This window comes from Martes martes, assembly GCF_963455335.1.
Source record: "Martes martes genome assembly, chromosome: 9".
In the NCBI taxonomy this organism is placed as follows: domain Eukaryota; kingdom Metazoa; phylum Chordata; class Mammalia; order Carnivora; family Mustelidae; genus Martes; species Martes martes.
Window position 1 is genome coordinate 124,783,463 of NC_137896.1, and position 24,053 is coordinate 124,807,515.

The 24,053-nt window shown below is 44.6% G+C and overlaps 1 pseudogene across 1 annotated transcript; it reads left to right on the plus strand.

Annotated features, from left to right (window-relative positions):
* Positions 1–1,517: 1,517 nt before the first annotated feature.
* Positions 1,518–10,607, plus strand: LOC308349171 (small ribosomal subunit protein eS8-like; annotated as a pseudogene). The gene is made up of 2 exons: positions 1,518–2,140; positions 10,542–10,607. The product of its transcript is annotated as a small ribosomal subunit protein eS8-like (transcript).
* Positions 10,608–24,053: the final 13,446 nt, after the last annotated feature.

Sequence of the window (24,053 nt, forward strand, 5' to 3'; positions counted from 1 at the left end):
TTGAAGCCTCACTCCTGGCTCTGACTCAGTGCTCAGCCCCGCATTTCTGCTTGAGTTTGGGTCTCCAGCAGCTTTGGCCCTGCAGGAAGAAGCTCCTTGTGCCTTCACACTCTTTTGTTTTTAGGCAACATGAGCTCTAGACCTAAAACTTGCTTTCATCTCTTCGCTCTCTGCCATCTTTCCTCCCCTCTCTCTCTTTCTCTCTCCCCTTTCCCCATCGCCTCATCCCCATACACCCCCGTTTCCTTAGCATTTACGCGTCCACGCTCTCATTCGAGAGACTTCCCCTACATAACTGCGGTCATACGCGGATTCTACCTAAGCGTGTTTTCGAGCCCTTTCTTGTTCTTTGGGCTTCTGTGTTTCTTTATCTGATTCCAGGATGAGTCAGATGTGCTTACCAGCACGGATTGCAGCATCCCCGGGTTTCTAACCGGGAAACGGTGGAACTGGGAGGAACTTCCTGGCTTTGCTCTCGGACCTCCACAAGCTGTTGATGTAACGCTCATTCTCGGCAGCTAGAGAGGACTAAACATATTAACTGGCTTTAGCTGACCTTTGCTCTAGATTTAGAAGAGAGGAACGGTGACCTGTTTCTCCCACGTGGAAGCAAACAGCAGAGCGTATTTTATGCCCAGGTGTTTGCCATATAGCCTGATACAAAACCATGTCCTGGAAAACTATAAGCCAATCTAATTTATAGAAATAAACTGAGTGAGAATCATTATTTTTTATTGGTACCACTTAATGTGAAGAAAATGCACATTTTCCAAAAATATGGAAAAAACGTTCCATTTGCCTTATTGGGTCCAAATGTTAGGTTTAAATTATTTTACTATGCAAACTTTCTTTCATATCTTGGCAGTAGTGATTTCCATTTTTATTCCTTTGGTATCCATAATCTTATGAGAATCAAAAACATATGCTTTGAGATCACTGGACAGCTCCTCCTCCCACATTTTAAAAATGCACAAGGAAGGTTATTGCTCTGGTAGCAAAAATAACAGGAACGCTATGGGAGAAAATGATGAGGACAACGAGGCTGAATGGGAAAGAGGTTCAAAAGGTGCATTCTGGTTTTTATGCTTTTGATTTGCAAGTCATTAAGCTGGAAGAGCCCCTACCTCCTGCTGACTGCCACTAGGAATGTGATTTTTTCTTCTCTAATAGAGGATTGCTTATTCAGTGCTCCAGGTTTGCAATATTGGAGGAGAAGAGGGGATCTGGCTTTTCCAGTGCTTCTTGAGATGGGGTGCTTGTCACCCCCCGGGGAGTAGGCCGAGAGTGGCTGGACTTCTGGCCTCCCTTTGTCTGCAGGAGGAGGGTGTGTTTGGTGGGGAGGCAAAAGCATCTTAAAAGTTTTGGTCTCAGGAATTTCAGGCTGACAGAGAAGTCAGTGGAGAGGTGAGTGCTTTGTGTTCACTCCTGAACAGAAAAATTATTAGGATAAAAAAAATAGAGGAGAGTCAGATATTGAAATGTGATGAAAGGCTCTTTTGTGGCCCACACTGAGAGCGATGGGCATCTCCTGGGACCGCTGGCGGAGGTGCTTCGAGACCAAGGGCAAGAGAAATCCCTACCACAAGAAGCAGAAGTATGGGCTGGGACACCCCACTGCCACCACTAAGCTTGGCATACGCACAGTCCACGCTCGGGGAGGCAGTAAGAAAGTAGCAGGCCTTGAGGCTGGACGTGGGGAACTTCTCCTGGGATTCCAAGTGTTCTACGCACAAAACAAGGATTGTTGACGTCTGCAGTGCATCCAGCAATGAACTGGTCAGCCCCAAGACCCCGGTTCAGAACTGGATCGTGCTTATCGACGGCGCCCTGTACCCACAGTGGAGCGAGCCCCGTGAAACCACAAGAAGGGGGGCCAAGCTGACTCCTGAGGAGGAAGAGATTTTAAACACAAAACGATCAAAGAAAATTCAGAAGAAATATGATGAAAGGAAAAAAGAATGCCAAAATCAGCAGTCTCCTGGAGGCGCGGTTCCAGCGCGGCAAGCTTCTGGCATGCCTGGCTTCAAGGCCAGGCCAGTGTGGCCAAGCAGATGGCTACGTGCTAGAGGGCAAGGAGCTAGAGTCCCATCTGAGGACAATCAAAGTCCAGAAAATCTTCCTCTCTTCCATCTTTGGTCACGTAAAGAAGGTGTTTATTGTTAAAAAAAAAAAAAAAAAGTAATGAAAGGAAGGTGGGAAGTGTGTCAGAGGAGAATGGGAAGGGCAGATGAGGGGCTCAGCGTCCCTCAGGGGTAAGAGGTCAAGGGCCTTGGTGGCCTTGTGCCATGAACCTGGTCATAGTCCAGACCTGGCGTGGTACGGAGTGCGCACTGGCTGCTTAGTCAGCCAGGACTCGTGTTCCCAGAAATACGCCATGTCACTCTCTGCCTCCTCCTTTGTATTTGCCATGTTTGTCCTCCCTGGGACTTCGGCCTTGCTCAGTACGTCTGTCCCTGAATCCGTGATTCGTGAACATGTGGTTTTTTTTTGTTTTGTTTTGTTTTTTCATTTATTTGACAGACAGAGATCACAAGTAGGCAGAGTGGCAGGCAGAGAGAGAGGAGGAAGCAGCGTCTCTGCAGAGCAGAGAGCCCGATGCGGGGCTCGATCCCAGGACCCTGGGATCATGACCTGGGCCGAAGGCAGAGGCTTTAACCCACTGAGCCACCCAGGCGCCCCGTGAACACATGTTTTAATCTGCAGATCACTCTTACATTTCTGTAGTGCACTTGCTACTTTTTATCCTCAATGACATTCAAAAAACTCACTTTTTCAAAATTGATACAAGCATCTTATTCTCTCTGAAACCCTACCTGATGTCCCAAAGCCAATCTATTTTGTTTCTCTTTTGAGGCCCCCTGTACCTGGGGAGGGGGACCCAATAATTATTGCCCTCATTCTTCTGTATCATGCTTTTCTTTCTACAGGTCTGGGAATTCTACACGTAAACTCCTTGAGGGCAGGAACTGCCTTTAATTACCCTGCCTTTCCACACATTTCAGCACATAATAGGGGCTGAGTCAATGTTTTTGAATGGATGACTGAATGAATGGCATTCATTCATCTAAGCCCTGATTGGTTGCAAGGATGAGTAAAAAATGTACTTCATTCACAAATGGACAAATGTAATCACAGTGGAAATACTATACATTTTTTTTTCATATTATACTATTAATTGGTTTTGGCATTCTGAGAGTGACGGGGAGTGCTTACAACTGTATGGTTAATAACCAAGTAGAGTAATGCAGACCCCCTTACATGAGAACTCCCTGACCCACATTTCACACTTTCCTTGACTTTCTGACTTTGACCGTGGGTGTTAATCAGGTAGTTGAATGATCGTGGCATGACCATTAGATCATTTATCTCTGGAAATCGATACTGACTCTGCTGAACAAGACTTTAAAAATCCTGAGGGGAGGCGCCCTTAGCATCGGGGTACAGTGTCTCGTTTGTTTGGGTGGGGAAGGCATTCAATGATCATAATACAGGAAGCAGGCTTGTGGCCACCTGTGCAGACAGATGGAAGAAAGGGTCCCACCAGGAATGCCTTTCACTGCATCAGGACTTCAGTCTCTGAGGACACCCCCTTGCACCTCCCAATAATAACTCAGTCTCCAGAGGCAAGTCAGATTTCCTCTCATTCATGGGTGGCTTCTTCTCCAGGACCAAGTCCTGCTTTTAACCTTATGAGGCTTAAGAGTAAAGCGGGCTCGGGCTCAGTAGACATGAGAGGAACATGTTAGTAATCAACCAGACTAGAAAATTGTTAAGTGCAGGGAGCTGGGAACTAAGGGAATTCCGTATTGTTCTGGCCCCACCCACTTCCCCATCACTGGCCCCACCCACTCCCTATTATTAGCCTCAGGCGAGTTACTTAACTTCTCTGAGCCTCACTCCTTTTGCCACATGGGAATCAAAATAGCATTTTTGCTCATCTTCCAGAATTGTTATGGAGATTGAATGAAACAAAGACTGGGCACTTACAATAACTAAAATACCAGTCTGTTTGGCTTCTTGTTGTATCCCTAGGGCCTCACTGGGATCCCGGCATATAGAAGGAGCTGATCCTTGGAGAAGCTGATGGCCCCTTGAGGGACAGAAGAGCCTCAGAGTGTGTATCACTCCATTCGGTCTGGTTCAAATCCTAGCTCCACCTCTTTCGAGCTATGTAGACCTTGAGCAAGTCACTTAAATTGTTTGTGACCCAGTTACCCTTGCTGAGGACACTGATAGCTTCTACCTCACAGGATGGTTTGAGATTTGAAGGAGGTCATGTTTTTAAAGCTCTTGGGGCAGTTCCTGAAACATATAATCTTTAATAAACACGAGCTACTTTATCCCACCTGCTAGAGGCCACTGTTTACTCATAGACATAGAATAATATTTCTGTGTAAGATACTTTGGTAACTTTTACTGAAGCTGTTTGGGTATCTTTGGTATTAAATGGGCTTATGTGACTTTGTCAGTGGACGTCCAAACATCCGCTGCTCGTCCCTCTCATAAGAAGTCTTGCTCTCTTTCTTACCGAAGAAATCAAGAGATAAACCTTGAAGTTAATTCTTGCTTTTCCTTTGAGTCTTCTAAAGTTACATCCTTCTCTTTTTATAAACTTTTTTAATTTTGGAATAATTTTAGATTTCCAGGAAAGTTGCCAGCATAGGGTAGAACATTCTTGTATAGCCTTCACCGAGTCTCCCCTATTATGAACATCTCATATAACCACGGGACTCTTGTCAAAACTAAGAAATTAACATTATCCATCATGTTGGCTAAACTACAGTCTTGTTTTCTGGATCACCAGTTTTCCCACTAATGTCCTTTTCCTTTCCCAGGGTCCCACGCTGGACACAGTTGTCCTGTGTTGGGACTGTTTCTCAGTCTTCCTTTGTTTCCTGTGACCTTGACGATTTTGAGGAGTACTGGTCAAACACTTTGTAGACTGTTCCTCACCTTAGGTTAACCCACTGTTTTCCCCAGGATTAGATTGGGACTACAGGTTTTGGGAGAAACACCACAGCAATGAAATATCGAACCTACAGTTCAATGAGAAATCTCTGTCTTCGCTGTCTTTCTCATCTCCTTAATTTCTTTTCTTCTCTTTGTAATTATCACCCTCCCTCCACCCCCAAAATGGACTTGCGGTCTGAGGAAACCAAAGAGCAGGAACCAAGTTAGGCTTTGGAGGGAAGTTAGAGTTTGGAAGTGATAAGGCATTTTGCTTGCCTGAGTCTCCATCATACTGGACAGGCTACAGCCCTCTCCGAGGATATAACCTCCCTTACTCCAGCCCACTCCCCCATTTTGTGGGTATTTGGGAGAGGTTTTATATTGACACATGACATACACTGAGTTTTATCTTCATTTCAAGATGCAGGTGCTAGCATTTCAGGGATTCTCTGCGGGTGTCCTGCTCCCCAGAACACCCATGCCTCCCCCATGCATGCTCAGACTGTGTCCTCTGTAACCCAGCTCTCGTGCCGCCTCTGCCTCTCCAAAGCCAGGCTGGAGTTCAGGGTGGGAATCCAGGTAGATGGACAGACACAGTGGAAGACACATGTGAGAGATTCTGGAAGAAGGCTCAACAACTGGGCTAACGGTCAGGACTCAGGGTCGGTGCCCACACTTCATTTCTGGTCTTCGGTGCCAGAAGAATTAGGCTGGTGCTCGATGAACCTCAACCCCACTCTTAGGTCGTGTATCACACATCACTGCTGTCCTTACTGGCCCTATTAGACGTTCTGAGGTCAAGAAGGAAGAAAAGAGGGAGAGGACTTGACTGCCCGTAAATCTTTGAAATGCAGGAACTTTCAGGTTGGCATTTCCATATTTAAAATTTAGGACAGCAAGAGGATTTGGTTTCTAGTCCCAGATCTTCCTCTCCTGGAACCTGCATTTACCCAGGGCTGCAGAGGGAGGGAGAGAGAATGAGGATGGAGTGGAAGGGTGGGGGGCTACACCAGCAGTCCCCAAATGACTGGGGACAGCAGTGTTGACAAGGGTGCTGCCCTGGGCTCTACCATAGCTGCAGTCTCACACTGTCCTCTCCCAGCATGCCCCACCCCCCTCCCATTGCCCCTGCTAGAGCTCACGTGTTCCGAGCCCGGGATTGTGGAAACCCCAGCTTGGTTACAGCCAGTGGCCCCTCTCTTCCTAGGGCTCACACCTGAATCCATGATCCGTGATGCCTGAGCATCAGTATATGAGACAGACAGCATCTAAGTCCTCTATTCTCAGACCCTCCTCCCAAGAACAGGTCCCTGGATTAAGCGGCAAGAGAAAAAAAGGAAGGGAAAATCTGAGAGCCAAAAGTTGCCTAGCCTCCAAATAACTACCATCGCCACAAAATCGAAATCCTTCAGAGCTCAGGCTCTGGCAGACTCCTGTCCCCGCCATCCCAGTTCTAGGCTTCTCTGAGCCGTTTTCCCACCCCGGGCTGCTTCCTAACTGGGAAGGAGAGACCTTTGAAATAGATGATCCCCGAATACACTGTGTGAGAACTGATGAATCATTCAACCTTAATACAAAATGCTTTTTGAGGAAGACAGTATTCTTAAGATAATTTAAGCCTAGTCCTTAAAACTCTAAATAGAAATACTGTAGCTAATGGTTATTAATCTTCTGAAATCACATCTCTTAATTTTGAGGGTAGTTGAAAAACGGTGGCGGGAGACACACAAAGAGAGTTGGCAAAGTTCAAACTGAATATTTAATTTTCACACAATTTAGGCCAAAGCGCTGTGCAATTTGTAGGCTTGTGAAGGTTAAAATTCGTCAGACCACATGTTTTCTTGAGTTGCAAAATCATGACTGGGGGCTTAATGCAGGACGTCTTCAGCAGCAAGTATTTGTTGGGGGAAAAGCCTTGTTTTAAACATAAGAAAGAAAGTGAAACTGATATTCTTCATGCTTTTCTTTGAGCTACAGCCTGGTCTGGCTTTCATTTAAACCAAATATTACTGCTGCTTTGCCTCTGCTGTGGCAGGACAAATCAGAAAGGGCCCAAGAAGAATCCATAAACTGTGAGCATTCGGAGCTGCTTGATGTGGATTCAGGCAGAACGTACTGGAGAACATCCCCAAATTATGTGTTCCGTGTTCAAAGAAACCACAGTTTCTGTTAGCTCCCCCCAGCCCCCGTTTCACCAAAGGCAGCATGCTACGAGAGGAGAATGGACTTGGGGGGGATCAGTGTCTGAGGTTCAAGTCTGGGCTCCTTTGCTTGCTAACTGTGAGATCCCGGTTAAGTTTCTTGCTTTCTAAGTCTCCGTTTCCTTGTTTGTAAAATGGCAAATTATTCCCACCTTTCAAACTCATCGTGAGTAGTGACGACAGTTTCCACCCGGAAGCCTCCAGTGCAGCCGCTGGAAGGCAGGTCCTAGGCGTCCTTTGATTTCTGTACTGTAGAATGCTGCTTTTTCGTTGTTTATGCGTTGTTTGGGCTATGACGAAACAGGAGAATCTTCTAGAGTTTGTCATGGAAAATGAGCCCTTGTCCATTCCATTGGCTTAGTCCACCAGTGATGACTGAAGGGCACTGAGAAATTTTATGGACACGTTGCCTTTCATTCTACCGCTCAGAACGCAGGGAGCGGGGACTGACTCGGGTTGCAGCCCGGTCTGACGCCCTGCAGGGCAGGTTGTAGGGAGCACAGGACTCTGGGTCCACTCAGAGGGTTTCATCCTCGTGTGCTTCACTCGCACCTCTAAATGCCTGGTGGGATGATCCCTGCCTTCTGTGGTTCTGAGGCTTGATGCTCCACATGACTCTTGGGACTGGCTGCAGAAGCGGGACTCCATGATCCCGTTTCCACTTAACTTACTCTACCTGCTACTGACCAGCAGCTCTCTGGCCTCACTGAGATGCCCAGTCCACCAGCCCTGATATGTTCTCACTAATCCCACCTTCCTCATGGCCCCAGGTGCCTCCCGACCAAGCTCTGGTTTCTTGATCAGCACCATATCCACGCCCTTGCCAAGTTCTTACGTCCATCGCCCCTTTTCCTCCATACCATGCCCTCTAGATCTAGTTGAATCTAATTATGTTTTCACTGACTCATACCTGAGGTTCTGGATTCTGCTGGGGAAAAAAGATCCCATCCTAACTCTGCTGCTTGGACTCTCCTTAAATCAGTGACTGCAGATCTCAAATTTCATACCTTAACTCTCACCTCCAAAAATCTTCAAAAGAGCCTTACTTCACTCTGGTGAACTTGCCTCATGTTGCTCCTATATGAAGCCCAACCCTTCTCCTGTGCTCAGGGGAAGCCACTGTACAACTGGGTAAATGACATGTTGTCTTCAGGAATGGAGGGATTAAAATAGAGTCCCACTCTGCACTTCAGCCCAAATTGAAGTAGCTCTGGTCCACACCCCCTTTCCAAAGTTTGCCAAGAAGCGATCACATCATGTTGATTTTTCTCAGCAACAGCGTGCAGTGACATCTGCCACCACATTCCCTTCTCTTTCCACACTGCCACTTCTCTACCATCCTTGTGTGTTGCCTTCAGAACCACTGGAGAAGGCTCATGGCTGCCTGCACTGTTGGTGACCGTTGTGAGGACACCAATGTCTATTTCAGAGATGACCTTGCTGTGGTCTCTTAGAGCCATCATCTCTGGGGCTTAGAGCACTTCTGATTCCCGACAGCAGTGGAAAGGACCTCCTCTGTGTCTCTGAAATCTGGTGATAGAAGTTATTGTCCATCCTGCCTATTTCTGGGTCCCTCCTAGTTACTAAATACAGTGTCCTCCCCCTTAAAGCTCTAGGAGCTTTCATGCCTCCTTCCCGAAAAGTACAAGCCTGGGATTAATTAGTTTTTTGTACTGTTTTGTGAAAACAGAAAATCAGAGGGCGCCTTGCCAGATATAATATCCACTCCCCCCAGTGATGGACGATGAAAGTCTGGTGACCTGGTGAAATGTAGATTGTTCCTCTGAGTCTCATCGTTTTGAGGGCGTCGCACATTAGAAGCACAGCCCCTGATACTCCCAGTGAGAGGACTGGGGCTCAGATCCTCATTCATTAAAAGGTTGGGCTAGAGGATTTTTAAGGGTAATTCTAGCTCTGCAATTTTAATTTTAATAAACATCTTGAATGATACCATGCATAACAATACTTTTACAACTGTTTTAGGGTCCCTGAATAGAAAATTCTAGGGAAGTGTGCCCTGAGGTCCCTGAATTTGAGTCTTCAATGGCCCATCAATTTCCTGGTACAAAAGCCAACCTATTAATAATCATAATGTCTGGGGCACCTGGGTGGCTCAGTCAGTTATGTGCCTGCCTTTGGCTCAGGTCATGAGCCCAGGGTCCTGGGACTGAGCCCCATGTTGGGCTCCCTGCTGAGTGGGGACTCTGTTTCTCCCTCTCCATCTGTCTCTCCCCCTCCTTGTGCTCTCTCTCTCTCAAATAAATAAATAAAATCGTTACAAAACATAATCATAATGTCTATGTCCTGGTGGGTCACAGCTGGTTAAGTTACAACGGGAGTCAGGAAGCAACACTTTCCACACCTGTCAGTGGGGAGCAGAACTCAAGGCTAGGATGGTAGGGGAGGGTGGTCCCTCCCATGAATAATGATGAAAAAGCAAACATGCGTGCTGAGACTAATTTGGACACCAAACATGTGAACTTGGGGGTATCTCTTTAAGCCTTGGTTTCCTCTTTTGTAAAACAGGAATAGAAATAATTCTTACTCTGGTTGTTTGGAGGATTGAATAAGTATGTGAAGTTCTTAGCATCTGAAAATCACACAATATGCAATCAACAGTAATACTTATTATCATAACTAGTGTCGAGTATTGAGATGAGAGGATAGTTCCTTTTTTTTTTTTAAGATTTTATTTATTTATTTATTGAGAGAGCGAGAGCGAGTGTGAGAGTGAGCAAGCATGAGCCAGGGAAGGGGCAGGGGGAGCGGGAGAGAGAGAATCTCAAGCAGACTCTGTTGAGCAGAGCCTGACTCAGGGCTCCATCCCAGGACCCTGAGATCAGGACCTGAGCCAAAATCAAGAGTCAGATGCTCAACCAACTGAGCCGCCCAGACACCCGAAGGGGAGGGTTTCTGAAAGGCTGGGGATAGACTCTGGGAGCAAGGCCTTGGCTGGTGCTCCTGAGGAGAAGGCACACACGTGGCTACTTCTGTTGCTAGGCTCTGCTCCAGTGATCACTTCACATCCTCATCGCCTCGAAGTGATGTGGCTCGAACACAACCTTCTAGAAGACCTCCTCTCTATGAATCCTGCTGTTAGAATAAGGGGACATCAGAGAGGGTGCTCCAGCTCCCTGGGAAAGGTGGTGTGGGATACACCACTGTCCTCACACTGCACAGCACATGAGCTTTTCTCTTCCCCTCAAGATGACAGAAGGAGCTTTGCTCAGAGACTGAAGTGCCCACTTGGCTTGGAAAGGTCCTCACTTCCTCCCCCCAGGTCCTGATTCCTCACATCTCTTGGCAGCTTGAACAGCCAAAGAATTTCCCCAGCGTTCCGGCCAAGCATCAGACAGTCATGCTGGCTCTCATACTTTTGTGTTCTGACAGAATCCTCTGAATCCGGAAGACCCCGAGCTGCTAATCCCCTTGTTGACGATGTTCTCCGTCTTTTGACTGAGAATGAGCCTAGTGATTTTGTGGAAGTCAAAAGACGCTGGACAGGGGGAGATTTGGGTTTAAATCCTAACTCTGCCATTCAGTAGTAACCATGAGACACTGGCAGAGAGATTTACCTTCCTGAGCCTCAGACTCTGATTAGTGAAAAGAGGCTGGTGATGGTGTCTGGGTGAGTGTTGAACTCCACTTGCTGGCAAAGTTGCTCTATTATATCTTTCAGTAAAATAAGTTATGCGATGTTCTGTAGAGTATAATTACAGTTTTGAAAAAAGAAGATCCCGGGGCGCCTGGATGGCTCAGTGAGTTAAGCCTCTGCCTTCTGCTCAGGTCAAGATCTCAGGGTCCTGGGATCGAGCCCTGCATCAGGCTCTCTGCTCAGCGGGGAGCCTGCTTCCCTCTCTCTCTCTGCCTGCCTCTCTTCCTACTTGTGATCTGTCTGTCAAATAAATAAATAAAATCTTAAAAAAAAGAAAAAGAAAAAAGATCCACATGCACAGGAAAAAAGGCAATATAGTCACCACAATTTTTATGGGGTTACCTCTGGCTAATAAAATGGCAAGTGGTTTGTAATTATTTTCTTAGAGGGTTATTGTTTCTTTAATCAGAAAATAAAATGCAAGAGCAAAAAGAAAGGTATTTCCTTAAAAAAAAAAAAAAGATACACTTTCCGTGTACAAAGGTTTTTGTAATTTAATAGGAGGAGAGGCACAGATCTCTCTGTGGAAGGCACTTGGAGAAGGGGGCAGATAAAGAGCACCAGCTGGCCTGCTGGGGTCAGACTTGCTCGAATCACCACAGGCTGAGGGACGAGGAAGTAGTCTTCAGCAAGGAAATACAGTGTGACCTAGGTCTTAAGATGACGGAGGCAACCGACATGCCCTTGATGATTTTAGGTGGGTATTTAGGTAACTTACCAGCATCAGCTGCTCAGAATTCTAAAGTGGTAGTGGCCAAAATCAATAAATTATCTTTAAGCATCTGTACTTTGTTTGGTCTTATACTAGTCCCTATTAATTTATGTTTTTTAATAAATAAGATAATTGAAATCTTTTTAACATTGGAATTAACAATTTGGCAAATATTAAATGCTTACCAAAAAACCAGCAACATTTATATCCATGCTGTCTAGATATACACCCTTACATATATATTTGTAGATTTATTGCCATATGTATAAGTAGTTTTCTTCCTTGTCTGATGCTATGCATACCAAAACTGCAGCCTGAATGGGAAAAAAAAAAATCCAGATTCACTTGAACCAGCAGTCATGAGATTGGGTGCAGGCAAGAAGACAAAAAACCATGTTTTCCAGAAGGCAGTTTACTCTGCCTGGGAGGCATGGCTGGGAGCATGCTTGGCCCTCTGACACTGGGAGTTCCCAGTGCAAAGAGGGGATCATCTGGAGGTGGTCACCATGGGGCAGCTTAGAGCCAGAGGTGATGGTGCCCATCCACCCCAAGAACATTGGGCATCAAGGTTCATTGTCTGCCAGTTTCAGATGTAGATGGTTACCAAGTGTTCTAGAAGATGGGGCATCCAAGGGAGCTCAGGAAAGAGAAAAGCAACCTATCTGGGGAGTGGGTATGGCACACACGGAAGTCACCAGGCACATCTGGTGTCTTCCTCGAAGTTCTACATCTCCCTATTTAGGTTTATCTCAGATCTCTTCTCCCTCTGCTCCACACCCAGCCAGTCTGAGCTACTGAATATATATGTCCTTTCTTAAGTATTCATGCCTGGAACATGTTACAACTTTTCCACATTATGCGGTTCTCTGCCTTTGTCTGGCAAACTTATTTTCATCATTGATAACCCAGCTCAAGCTCCCTTTCCTTATTCTTGTTTGACTTCTGCTTTTGTTTCAAACCTTTTTGCATTTTTAAAAATGGAAGTTTTTTCTTTACTTATCTCTTCAAATATTCTAAACACAATTATTTTGAAGTCTTTTAAAAGACTATTCCGTGAAATTAATTTCATCTGGTGTGAATTCCTGCTCTGATATAATTGGCGGTCTTCGGAGTGTTAGATTCTTTCCTGTGTTTTGGGATTCATGTTTGCAATCTCACTTTGTGTGTGATGTTTTTGTTTATTATTTTTTCTCTCTTTCCTTCTTTGTTCACCCAGTTGGAGGGGGGTGTGTCTGTCAGTTCTCCCAAGTCCAGAAGCAGATCTAATGGAAGTTCAGCTTTCTGCCCCAGGGTGGCATGGGGACATTCCAAATCCAGCCACAGGCCAGTGGGCCCTTTGGTCCTGTCCCTTAGTCATGAGGCTCTGTCTTCTATAGCATTCCTAGGTCACAGTGCTCTGAGACAGTAGTCCCAGGTAATTGGAAACAACAGGTTTTATTCAGTGAGAGGATGTCCCTGCCTGACTTCAGATAGAGACACTGCCTTCACCTCCATCCTGATGCTGCTTCTGCTTCCGTAAGCCTGCGACTCAGCCAGCTTTTCACTGGGTGTTTCTGTTCCACTTCTGGTCTACTGCAAGAGTATCTTGGCTTCCATAATGACTCTTCCTTTTTTGTTTCCCTTTTGCATTTTCTCTACCATTGCTCTGTACTGTGGGTAGAGCGGACATGTGGCTTTGAGGTATCTGTGCCACCTTGACAGGAGGGGTCTTCCCCTTTGAGTTACTGAGTATTTTCGTATGTCTGGAAATTATTCTCTGATAGAGGTATGTTCCACTCAGTCCCAGACAGAAAGCCTTTATTGAAGTTTTTCCTTGTCAATTGAGAGTTCCAGTAATTAGCACGAGAGAGGACAGAAGATACAGGGGCGTGGCCATCAGCGTGGGCATTCATTTCCGCCTGGAAGCAGATTGATCTTGGAAGTCCATAGCCTTCAGCTTAGCAAATCCCTCCCCACCTAGTTAGCACGTCCTGGGTCCCACCCCTGCTGTACGAAGGGGGCTGAGGGCAGCCTGAGCGGCCAGAGTCAGAGGAGTCCTTACCAGCTGTTTGGTTGTGGCTTTGCTTCTCTAGTCCTCTCTCTGATCGAGGGGATGCTAGGGACTCTGGAGGCTGCGAGGGAGCAGAGGCAGTGTGACATTCCACCTGCTCCGTTTCAGGACTCCGTTGCACCTGGGTGGTGGCTGGTTGTGGACAGGGAGGCACTTCCCCAGTGTCCTTGTCCTCTTGCACAACCACCTGCACGAAATGCCTCTGGGATTCAGGTTCCTGTGGGGCTCCCATCTCTAGTAGAGACTTGCCTCGTAACACTGGCTTCAGGATTTCAGAAGGAAACTGGGTGACAAGGGGATTCAAACAACATTGTATCTTGGAAGGATGCTTGACATTTTGTCTTAAATATCTCTGCACGTCGTATAGAATCTAGGCCAGGGCAAGGTATGTAAAAGCCATTTAATTCTCATTTGATTGATTGAAAATCCAAGATGATTTTTCAATTTGAGAATAAAAAGCTTAATTTCTCTTTGTAACAAATAGTTGCAAACTTACAATGTGTAGCCAGTGGCTTCTCTAAAGTGCCCAGCCCCTTCTGGGGTATTCTCTGTATTTGTCAGGATGCTTTCAGTGCCAACACCCAGGAGAATGTATTCACTCTAATCCGGAGGTGACACAGGCCATAGACACAATGGGATGTGGGACCAAGCTGGATACCCTTTCTGACTCTGCTCTTCCCCTGGGCTGGCCTCATTCTTTCCTGTTGTCAGAGGCGGTAGAGCACAGTGGTTAAGAGCATAGCTCTACAGCCAGACTGCTGTGTGACCTTGAGCAAGTTAATTAACCTCTCTGGGCCTCGGTTTCATCATCTGGAAAAATGCTGAGATAATAATGGGGACTCTCTCATGGGTTGTTGTGAGGCTTACCTTAGCAAATGTGTGTCACCCTGGAGGGTAGTGCCTGGCCCGCGGTAAGCACTGTGTGGTATAGGTGACCACGAATGCTGCCGTTGTTGTTTTCTCTCTATAGCCTGGGGAGAAGGATGTGGCTTTAGGTGGATGCAGACTTAAATCATCCTAGCCCCGAGGAAAGAAGTTTCTTTGTGTTAGTGCTCAGACCTTGGGCCTGTTGCCGTGATCAGGGCTGGTGGTTACTGTGATTGACAGGCCCACCCTGATTACAGGGACCTGGGGACCAACAGTTCGCTTAAGAAGCAGGAGGCATTGTAACATCCACTCAGTCCTTGTCTATTATGGACTAGGCACAATTCTAAGCCTTGGAGTTAGAGCAGTGGTAACCAGAGAGTTCTCTGTCGCCATGGAACATACGTCCTACTAAGAGCAAGAGGGGACAGTCAATGCACAAATAAATGAAAGGAAATATTAAAAGTAATAAATGCTTTGTTTAATATAAAACAAAGAGTTGTCCAGGAGGGTGACTCAGGGTGGTCAAAAAAGTCATCTCTGCATAGGGCACCTTGAAGCTGAGACCTGAATGCCAAGAAGTCAACCATGCACAGATGTGTAGGAAGAACATTCTGGGTAGATGGAGTAGCTGATGCAATGGCCTCAAGGCAGGCATGATCTCCGTGCGTTTGGGAAGGGGACAGGCAGGAAGTGTGGTGGGAGCTCACTAAGGAGGGAGAGCAGTAGGCAGCCAGGTTGGAAAGGGAATCGTCACAGGGTGGTTGGGGCGGGGCGGGTGGGAGGAATTGATTGCCGCTTTTAAGAAACTGGTGTTGTCCAAAGCTCACTGTGGCTGCTGTGAAGGGAAGAGGCTTTGGGGAGGCAGGTAAGGGGGCAGAAGAGGAGTCATGGGGATGCCACAGTGTCTGGGTGAGAGATGGTGGCGGTGTGGAGAAGAGGATCAGTGGGGATGGGTCAGGAAACGGCTAGAAGCGGGGCGGGCAGAATGACTGGTGGAATGGACATGGGGAAGGGAACCGAGGACTACAACTGGGCTCGCCTTAGGAGCTGGGTAAACAGGGTGTCCTTTCACAGGAAGGGGACAATTGGAGGAGGGACAGGGAGAAAACGCAGAGTTCTGTGTTAGATTTGCTATGTTGATGTTTCTGGAAGGCAGGCAGGTGGAGATAGCAAATGGGCACTAGAAACCGGCACCTGGAATTCAGGGGAGAGGGCGGGGCTGGGAATGGAGCCGTCAGCAGGTGGATGACATTAAAACTGTGGCCAGGATGAGGTCACCTGGTGAGGGAGTGAAGCTGGCAGGGAGAAGGGTTGCGGGGATAGAGCAGAGGAGGCGGGAAGGAAGGCTAGAAGGCTAGAATGTAAGACCTGTCTACTCGCCTTTCTGAGAAAGGTAAGACTCCGGTGCAAAGTTCTTCATGAGAAGTTTGGGCAGAAAGAGAAGGGGAAGAATTCCTTTGGTACTCCTCGTGGCTCGCCTTCACCGGGCTACCGGACTGCTCCCGACGCCCAACAATTCAGCTTTGAACAATCTTGCTTAACTTTCTCAGGCATTGATTTTACTAGTTAATTGATCTCTGCTCCTTTTGGGGCATTTTGTTTTCATTATGCCTGCCATGGTTTTGCATCTTTCAGGAGTTTCTGAAAATGGATGATCTCTGGGTTTGCATACTGTTCACACAGAGGGTTCTTTGCAGGGCTGGGGGGGGGGGTGGGCATCCTGTCTCCATGGGGAGAGTTTGAGTGGGTTGGGGGGGGATTACTGGAACTGTGCCCCCCTCGTTTCAACGATGGAGTTGTACATTTTGCTGTTTTCTATAGCAATCTGCGTAGGATTAGTAAGCATTTGAAGATAGCATTGGATAGCCACAGAAATAGGACAGCCACGGTGGCGGGAAAATGCCACCTCATTTTGTTGGAACCTCATCTTGTTGAAGGCAGAGATCCTGTGCATTTGGCTTCCTCTAAGGGGCCGAGCCCCTGCTTGGCCCCCAGCAGAGTCTCAGTAAACTCGGGTCGAGTAGAGTTGTAGCAGAAGTTCGTGGGCTCGAAAGGTAGCAGCCTTCGCCCAGAGGTTGCGTTCAGCAGGGATGTGGATTCTCAGCCTCTAATTGTACATCCGAGGTGATTACTGTGGCCGCAGAGGACTTCCCAGGCAGCATGGAAGCAATTACATTAAAATGAAGCTGGAGATTCCAGTCATCTCCTTGGAGTAGACAAATAAACTTTGAAATCGTTTACAAATGATGCACCAAATCTGTGTGGCATTTGCTCATTGTGGGGGGAAAATGGGTTTCTTCCAAGAGGCTTTTCATGTGATGACATTGCTGTTTCTCGTGATGAGGAAGGAAAACAGGAAGTGCTTGCCGGGCCGGCCCCGCCTCGGACCCGGACTCCGGGCATCCTTGGTGTGTGTGAGGAGACCCAGAGACAGTCCCCCTGTCCGGCACTAGCATCCCACTTCTCAGAAGGTATTCTGGTGTGAGATGGGGACCCAAGCCCTGGCTGTGCTCCTGGGAGGATGTTTTCTCAGCTTTGCCTTTTCCAGGCTGGTGATGGGGGTGGGGGCTGCCCTTTGACAGGCTTTGATGACAAGCCAAGATGTTAGGAGAGCCTGTCCCAGACATACTCTCCTGGCATGGCCTTACGCGTGGGTCCCCAAGCCAAGAAGGAGTGGGTTCAGAGTGGTCACATTGTATGTGAGGGCACATTCCCGAAGGCCTTGCCTTATCCAATTCTTACATAATTCAAGACTAATTTTCCTATAAATAACTCTTTGATAAATAAAGTTATGAAAGTGTATAAAGTGGCGAGAATGCATTCCTGAAGTGTGTAAGTTTCAACTTTTGGAGTCTGGGGCATATTAGATGACATTCCTGGGCAGCAGTGGCAGCACCAAAATTTCCATTAGCCTTGGGTATATATAGCTACCTTTTGTAAACTGAAAGGTGCAACACATTTAGCACGGCTTTTACCTATCCAGCACTCTCTTCAGTCATTGTCACGGTGCAGCACCCACGGATCCTTGTCTGGTTTCTTCCTGGGATGTTGTTGCCTCTCATTTCTGGTCTAAAGTATTATTACTTCTAGCATTATTATTGCTTAGTGAATGCTTGGATGATATTGCTCTAAGATAGAAAAAAGATTTGAAGTTATAATAATGGTGCTAAAGAACCCACACAAGTTATGAGTGCAAATACAGCAGTGTGATTTATGAGACATTGTTAAAAGATGGTGGGTTGTTCTACTTAATAGCTAAAATGGTTCTATCATGTGATCTTAATGGGAAACATAGTTTCTAATTCATTCAGCCAGATAAATCGGAAATGATGTGATCCCAGAGAAATTTTCAAGAAGAGTTGAGTTCATATTATTTCAGAATTTGTGTACACAGCTAACTTAAAAAAAATGTGCTATTTCGGATTTGGAGAATTCAAAATCACATATCACCCATGCTATGATCAGCTAGGATTATTTTGGTTGTAGGTTATGGAGCAGCTAACTCTCTCAACAGCAAAAATCTCTTAAATAAATGAGGGATGTGTTACGAGGACACTCGTGTGTGTGTTACGAGGACACTCGTGTGTGTCAGAGAATCTCAAGCCCCTGGGTTTCAGGAACAGCTGGAACTAGGGGCTTCTTCCCTGTCAGTGCTTCTTCCCTCTGTTTTTTGCTTTTGCTTCCCTGAATGTGTTGATACTTGATTTTTCTCTCTCTCACAAAGCTGGCTATGTCGTTTGTGGGGTCCGGGGCAAAACAAAAAATGAGGGCCTCTTGTCTAAAAAAGCATGTTGTCTTTCTTTAAACTTTTCGTGGGTTTTTAATATGCTGTTGACTTTCCCTCTCTCCAGGGCACAAGGAAACTTGCAGAGCAAGTGGGACCCCCCCCCTGCCCCCGCTACCTGCAGTGCATGAGAGGTACACACCTTCAACACTCAGTGCATGAGAGGTACACACCTCCAACACTCCCCATGTGGGGAACAGGGTCGGAGGAGGATAGGGGCATCCCGAAATCTATTCAAGGGAGGCAGGGAGGTGGAAGGAGGCTCCAAGCCCTGATGCTAAGCTCATTGTCTTATGAGACTTGGCTGGCTGTATTAGTTTCCTAGAGCTGCCATAACAAGTACTACATCTGTGTGTCTTGGACAACAGAATTTTTTGTCTCACAGTTCTGGAAGCTGGAAGTCCAAGACCAAGGTGTCTTCAGGGTTAGTTCCTTTAGAGGGCTGTGGGGGAGAATCTGTTCCATGCTCTTCCCCATTTCCTGGTGGTCTTAGACATGGTTTGGCTTGTAGAAGGTGATCTCTCTCTCTGCCTTCCTAGCTTCTTTGTGTATGTGTCTGTCTCTGTGTCCAAATTTCCCTGTTTTATAAGGACACCAGACATGTTGGATTAGATCCCACCTCATTCCAGTATGACCTCATCTTAACTAATTACATCTGTAACAGCCTTATTTCCAAATAAGATCACATTCTGGGGTGCTGGGAGTTAAGGCTTCAACGTATACACAATTCAGCCCATAACACTTATACAACAGAAAGTCAAAGATACAAGTATTAAAAATTTCAGAACGGCAATGGTGGAACATTACGCCACTAGTGGGGCTCTCCTTCTGGGCCTGCAGCTCGTGGGGCTGCGCATATGGTTCGCCTGCTCACCCAGCATTTCCCATGTGACAGGAAATGTGGCTTTTTTAGATTTAGCTCCTCGGAGAGATGACTCTACCCTCTTGACTGCTGGATACTTGTGGTATTGGATTTTAGCTCTGAGCCTGGATGGGCCACTGGGGCCAAAGGCAGAAACCCACAGGCACTACCAACTCCGTGTCCTAAGGGCACCTGTCTGTGCACAGACTCCTGCCCACCCACTGTCTCCTCCCCGACCAGAGCTTACTGCCAGTTGGCAAAACCATCTCTACTTCCTTCACCCTCACCAAGACCCTCACCCACTCCACCCCCAAACTCCATAAGCAGAGAGCTAAGGAGGGAGGGGGGGCAAGGTATTTGGGCTAGGGTCTTTGTCTTTGTGGGAGGGGCAGTGGGATCCTGATTGGTCTCTCCCAGCAAGACAGGGGGTGTGGACGACTCGTCTGGGTTAGCAACAGAAGAAGCTGGATCCCATAGTGGGCAGTTGAGTGCTCATGTCTACGTAAATTTAAAACTCCTTCCAGAAATGAGGGGGGTTGTATCCTCAATGAGTCTTTGTTGATGTGTCCACTCCATATGTATTGATACACAGTTACCTAAGACAGGTACGCTCTGCCTGTTTATGCCCAAGTTTACTGAATATTATAAAAGCAATTGTTCTATCCTGTTCATTTAACCTCTGTGATGTCTCTATTATCTGTTCTTGTAATCGGAGACTTTAACAGGCTCTCCTTGCCTCTAAGGCCTTCCATCAGTACTCAGTCCTTCAACACAGATGACTTTCCTGGGAAGAAACTCTTCCACTGACCAAAAGTCCCATTAATGCTTGAATGACTAACAGGCTCAGGATAATCCCAGGAGTGTTTGCGTTTTAAAATAAGAGTTAATTAACCCATGACTTTTAAAATAGTGGGTTTTCACACTGCTTAATAAATACACGTGCATGACATCAGATCTAGGGTAAAAATGCTTTGGGGGCAGGGAGGAAACGTGTCACCAGGCTGACCCTGCCTGTCATTACTCAGAGTTAGAACCCCATGCTCTGGAGCTGGACTGCTTGGGGTCCTGCTAACTCAGTGGTCTTGGGTTATTTACTCCTCTATAAAAGGGGCAAATGATATCTACCTACATTGTTATTGTGAGGATTAAATATGTTAATTCCACAAAAGTCTTTAACAGGACACCCTTCACAAATTTGGTGTTCAAGAGACGTTAGCTGTTGTTTTCACACTATTATTGCCATCATCATTTTTATTAATGTGTTCTGGCTTTTCGGTCCTTTGCCCCTTTCTCTACTTTTAAATATTCATTCGTTCGTTCATTCATTTATTCATTCATTCACTCCTTGTGATTGGTGCCATGACGGGGAGGAAATCTGTGGCGTTTCTTCCTGGGATCTGCATTTGAAAACACAATATAAAGCAATTTGCGTATCCCTACATGGTAGCGTGCCGTCTTGACAGTTGTAGGGCATGTCCCCTACCTCATGCTTTTTCTATACAGTCTTCACTGCTCCAGGTCTGTTACTCTTTTACATACCTTTTAGAATCAATTTGTTAAATTCACATAAAAAGTGGGAATTTGATTAGAATGGCATCAAACTTTTGTATAAATGTGGAAGAAAACTGATTTTTTTTTAAATGGAGCCCTCTATCCATGAGTGTTTATTTGAGCCTTCTTTACTATCTTCAGTGAAGTTTTTATAATTTTCTCTATAAAATGGGTTTCATATCTTATGTTAGACTTATTCCCAAGTATTTCATATTTTTGATAGGATAGTAAGCAATGTCTATCTTAAAACTTTATTTTTGAACTTTCTCACTGGTGTATAGAAATATAATTGACCTTTAAATGTTGATTTTTGTATATAACAGCTTTCCTAAATTCACTTACTAATTTCAATGGTCATCTGTAACTTCTTTCGTGCTTTGTATTTGGCAATTATAGCATATTTAAATAGTAACACTTTTGTTCCTTTCTTTCATCTTATATCTACTTTTTTCCCCTTGCTTTACAACACTGGCTGTGATCTAAAGTACATTAGTCAATAGAAGAGGACATTTTTGTCTTGTTTTTTTATTGTAAAGGGAGAGATGTCTCCTATAGATTTTTTAAAAAGAAAGCCAAAGACATTCTCTTCTGTTGTCAGTTTGCCAATTTATTTTTATCATTATGGAAGAGTATTAAAGTCTATTAAATGCTTTCTATACATTTTTTGAGATGAGATGTTGGTATCTCCTGCCCTTTTATACATTGCTGGGTTCAATTTGTTAGCATATTAATTTTTCTATAGTATCCTTATTAAACTTTGTTATTGACATTTTGTTATTAAATTTTTATTAATGAACTTGTGGTCTGTGGGGTATTCCCTTTTTAAACTATTCCTTGGGATATTTTTTCTAAGACTGCATTTCTTTGTTTCATAAATGTTTGGTGGATCTTGTTTGTAAATCATCTGGGCCTGGTGCGTTGGGTTATGTTTTGCGAGTATATATGTTAGTTAGTGTGAAGTGCTTAAAATACAGAGTCAGTTTATTTAGCAGTTTTAGGACAGAACTTAATTTTTTTTCTTGAGGTAATTTTGGCAAGTTGTGTTTTTCTAGGAATTTGTGAATTTTCTCTTATCAGATTCATTGGGGTAAAGGTAATCATGAAAACCTTATGTTAAATTTTTCTTCCTTTTTCATTCCTAATGTTTATTTATGCCTGGTTCCTACATTTTTTGGAATCAGTCTTACCAGAAATTTGTTGATTTCACTGGGGTTCATTTAAAAAATTGAACTATTGGCTTTGTTTTTTATTTTATTTGTTTATAATCATTATTGTTTTCTTCCTCCTACTTTCTATAGATATAACCTATCATTCTTTTTTCAGTTTTTAAACTGAATGGTGATCTCATTAATATTAAGCCTTTCTTCTTTTCTATTAAGGGTTTTTGGACTAGAAATTTTCCTATTAAAACAGATTTATCTTCATCTTAAATATGATATGTCCCACATGATATAGGGTATGCTGTTTATCATACAGTTCTAAATATTTTCTAATTTTGTCTGTGACACATGAGTTGTTTAGATACATATTCCTCAATTCCCAAACCTATGAGTGTTTCTAATTAACTTTTTATTGACTTTTAAATTTATTTGCATTGTGATCTGAGCTGATCAGAGAATATAGTTTGTATGACACCAATACATGAAGTATATTGTGGCTTGTTTTATGGCCAAATATATGTCAGTTTTCATAAATACTCCTTGTAGATGTGCTTGGAAATAATGTGTATTCTTCAGTCCTTGGGTTTAAATCTCTATATTCATCTATTATGTCAAATTTCTCATGGTATGTCCTATAGAAGGCAATTTGGCATTATGTAACAGAATTACAAATGCCTTTCTCATCATTTCAGCATATCCAGTTGTAAATATAAGAAAATGCTCAGGTGTACTTTTGCAAGTGTGAGATACAAATCTGTAGTATGCAAGGATAAAATTAATTTATTATATTGTCTATGATAGCAAAAACAGCCTTAAGTGCCCATTAGTAGGGGACAGTTTGTATAAGCTAGGTTTCAACTTTTTGATTAGCTACTGTATAGCTGTAAAAAAGAATCAGAACCAATTAATAAATATAGAAGGAATGAGGGAAATAGGACATCTCCATTAGAACATCACAGTAATAGTCACTTCAGGCAACATGCAAACACTAAAACGAATGTGAAACTTTAAGGAGAAATAGAATGTTTTCATTGCTTCAAATGCTCTCCCTCAGAATATTTGTCAACTATTGTTGTGCTCACAAATCAAGAAATAAGCATAACCGGGCGCCTGGGTGGCTCAGTGGGTTAAGCCGCTGCCTTCGGCTCAGGTCATGATCTCAGGGTCCTGGGATCGAGTCCCGCATCGGGCTCTCTGCTCGGCAGGGAGCCTGCTTCCCTCTCTCTCCGCCTGCCTCTCTGTCTACTTGTGATCTCTGTCTGTCAAATAAATAAATAAAATCTTTAAAAAAAAAAAAAAAAAAAAAAAAAAAAAAGAAATAAGCATAACCTAGATGAAGAAAACATGACATTACAAAAGGACACAGAGACTTGAGCAAAAGAAAAGATGTGATACAAAATTACCAAGATTCCAATTATTCATAAAGAGGATTGCTATATCTTCATGACGGGTTCATCTCTTTATTTTATACAGTGTTTTTCTCTGTACTTGGGAATCATCTTTGCTCTGACACCTACTTTACCTCATGGTAACATATCCACTCCTGCTTTCTTTTGATTAAGATTTTCCATTCATTGATTATCTTTTTCCATCCTTTTACTTTCAGCTTGCCTGTGTCATTCTATTTTTTTTTTTTTAAAGATTTTATTCATTTATTTGACAGACAGATCACAAGTAGGCAGAGAGGCAGGCAGAGAGAGAGGAGGAAGCAGGCTCCCTGCTGAGCAGAGAGCCCGATGCGGGGCTCGATCCCAGGACCCTGGGATCATGACCTGAGCCGAAGGCAGAGGCTTTAACCCACTGAGCCACCCAGGAGCCCCTGTGTCATTCTATTTGAAGTCGGTTTATTGTGGATAGGATTTACTTGGGTTATGCTTTTTTTTTTTAGTCACTCTGTTGACCTTTGTCTGTTTATTATTATATTTAGATCATTTACACTTAATGTGGTCCTGTATTGAGGGGTATGCCTGACATTTTACATTTTTGCTTTCTGTTTGCTCCCTCTCTGTTTTCTTTTTTTTCTACCATCTTTTAGGCTACAAAAACTAATTTTAAGAATTCCAGTTTGATTTATAGTCCACATGAGTGTCCTTTTGAAATTTTTTTTAATAGTTGCTGTAGGCATTAAAATATACATAAATAACTTATCACATTTACAAGTTTGAGTGAAGTATAGACAGTTTACCTCTCTTAAAGTCCTTTGTCCTCCACCACATAATATTGTCTTCTGCATTTCTTCTATATATGTTGAGGATGACATC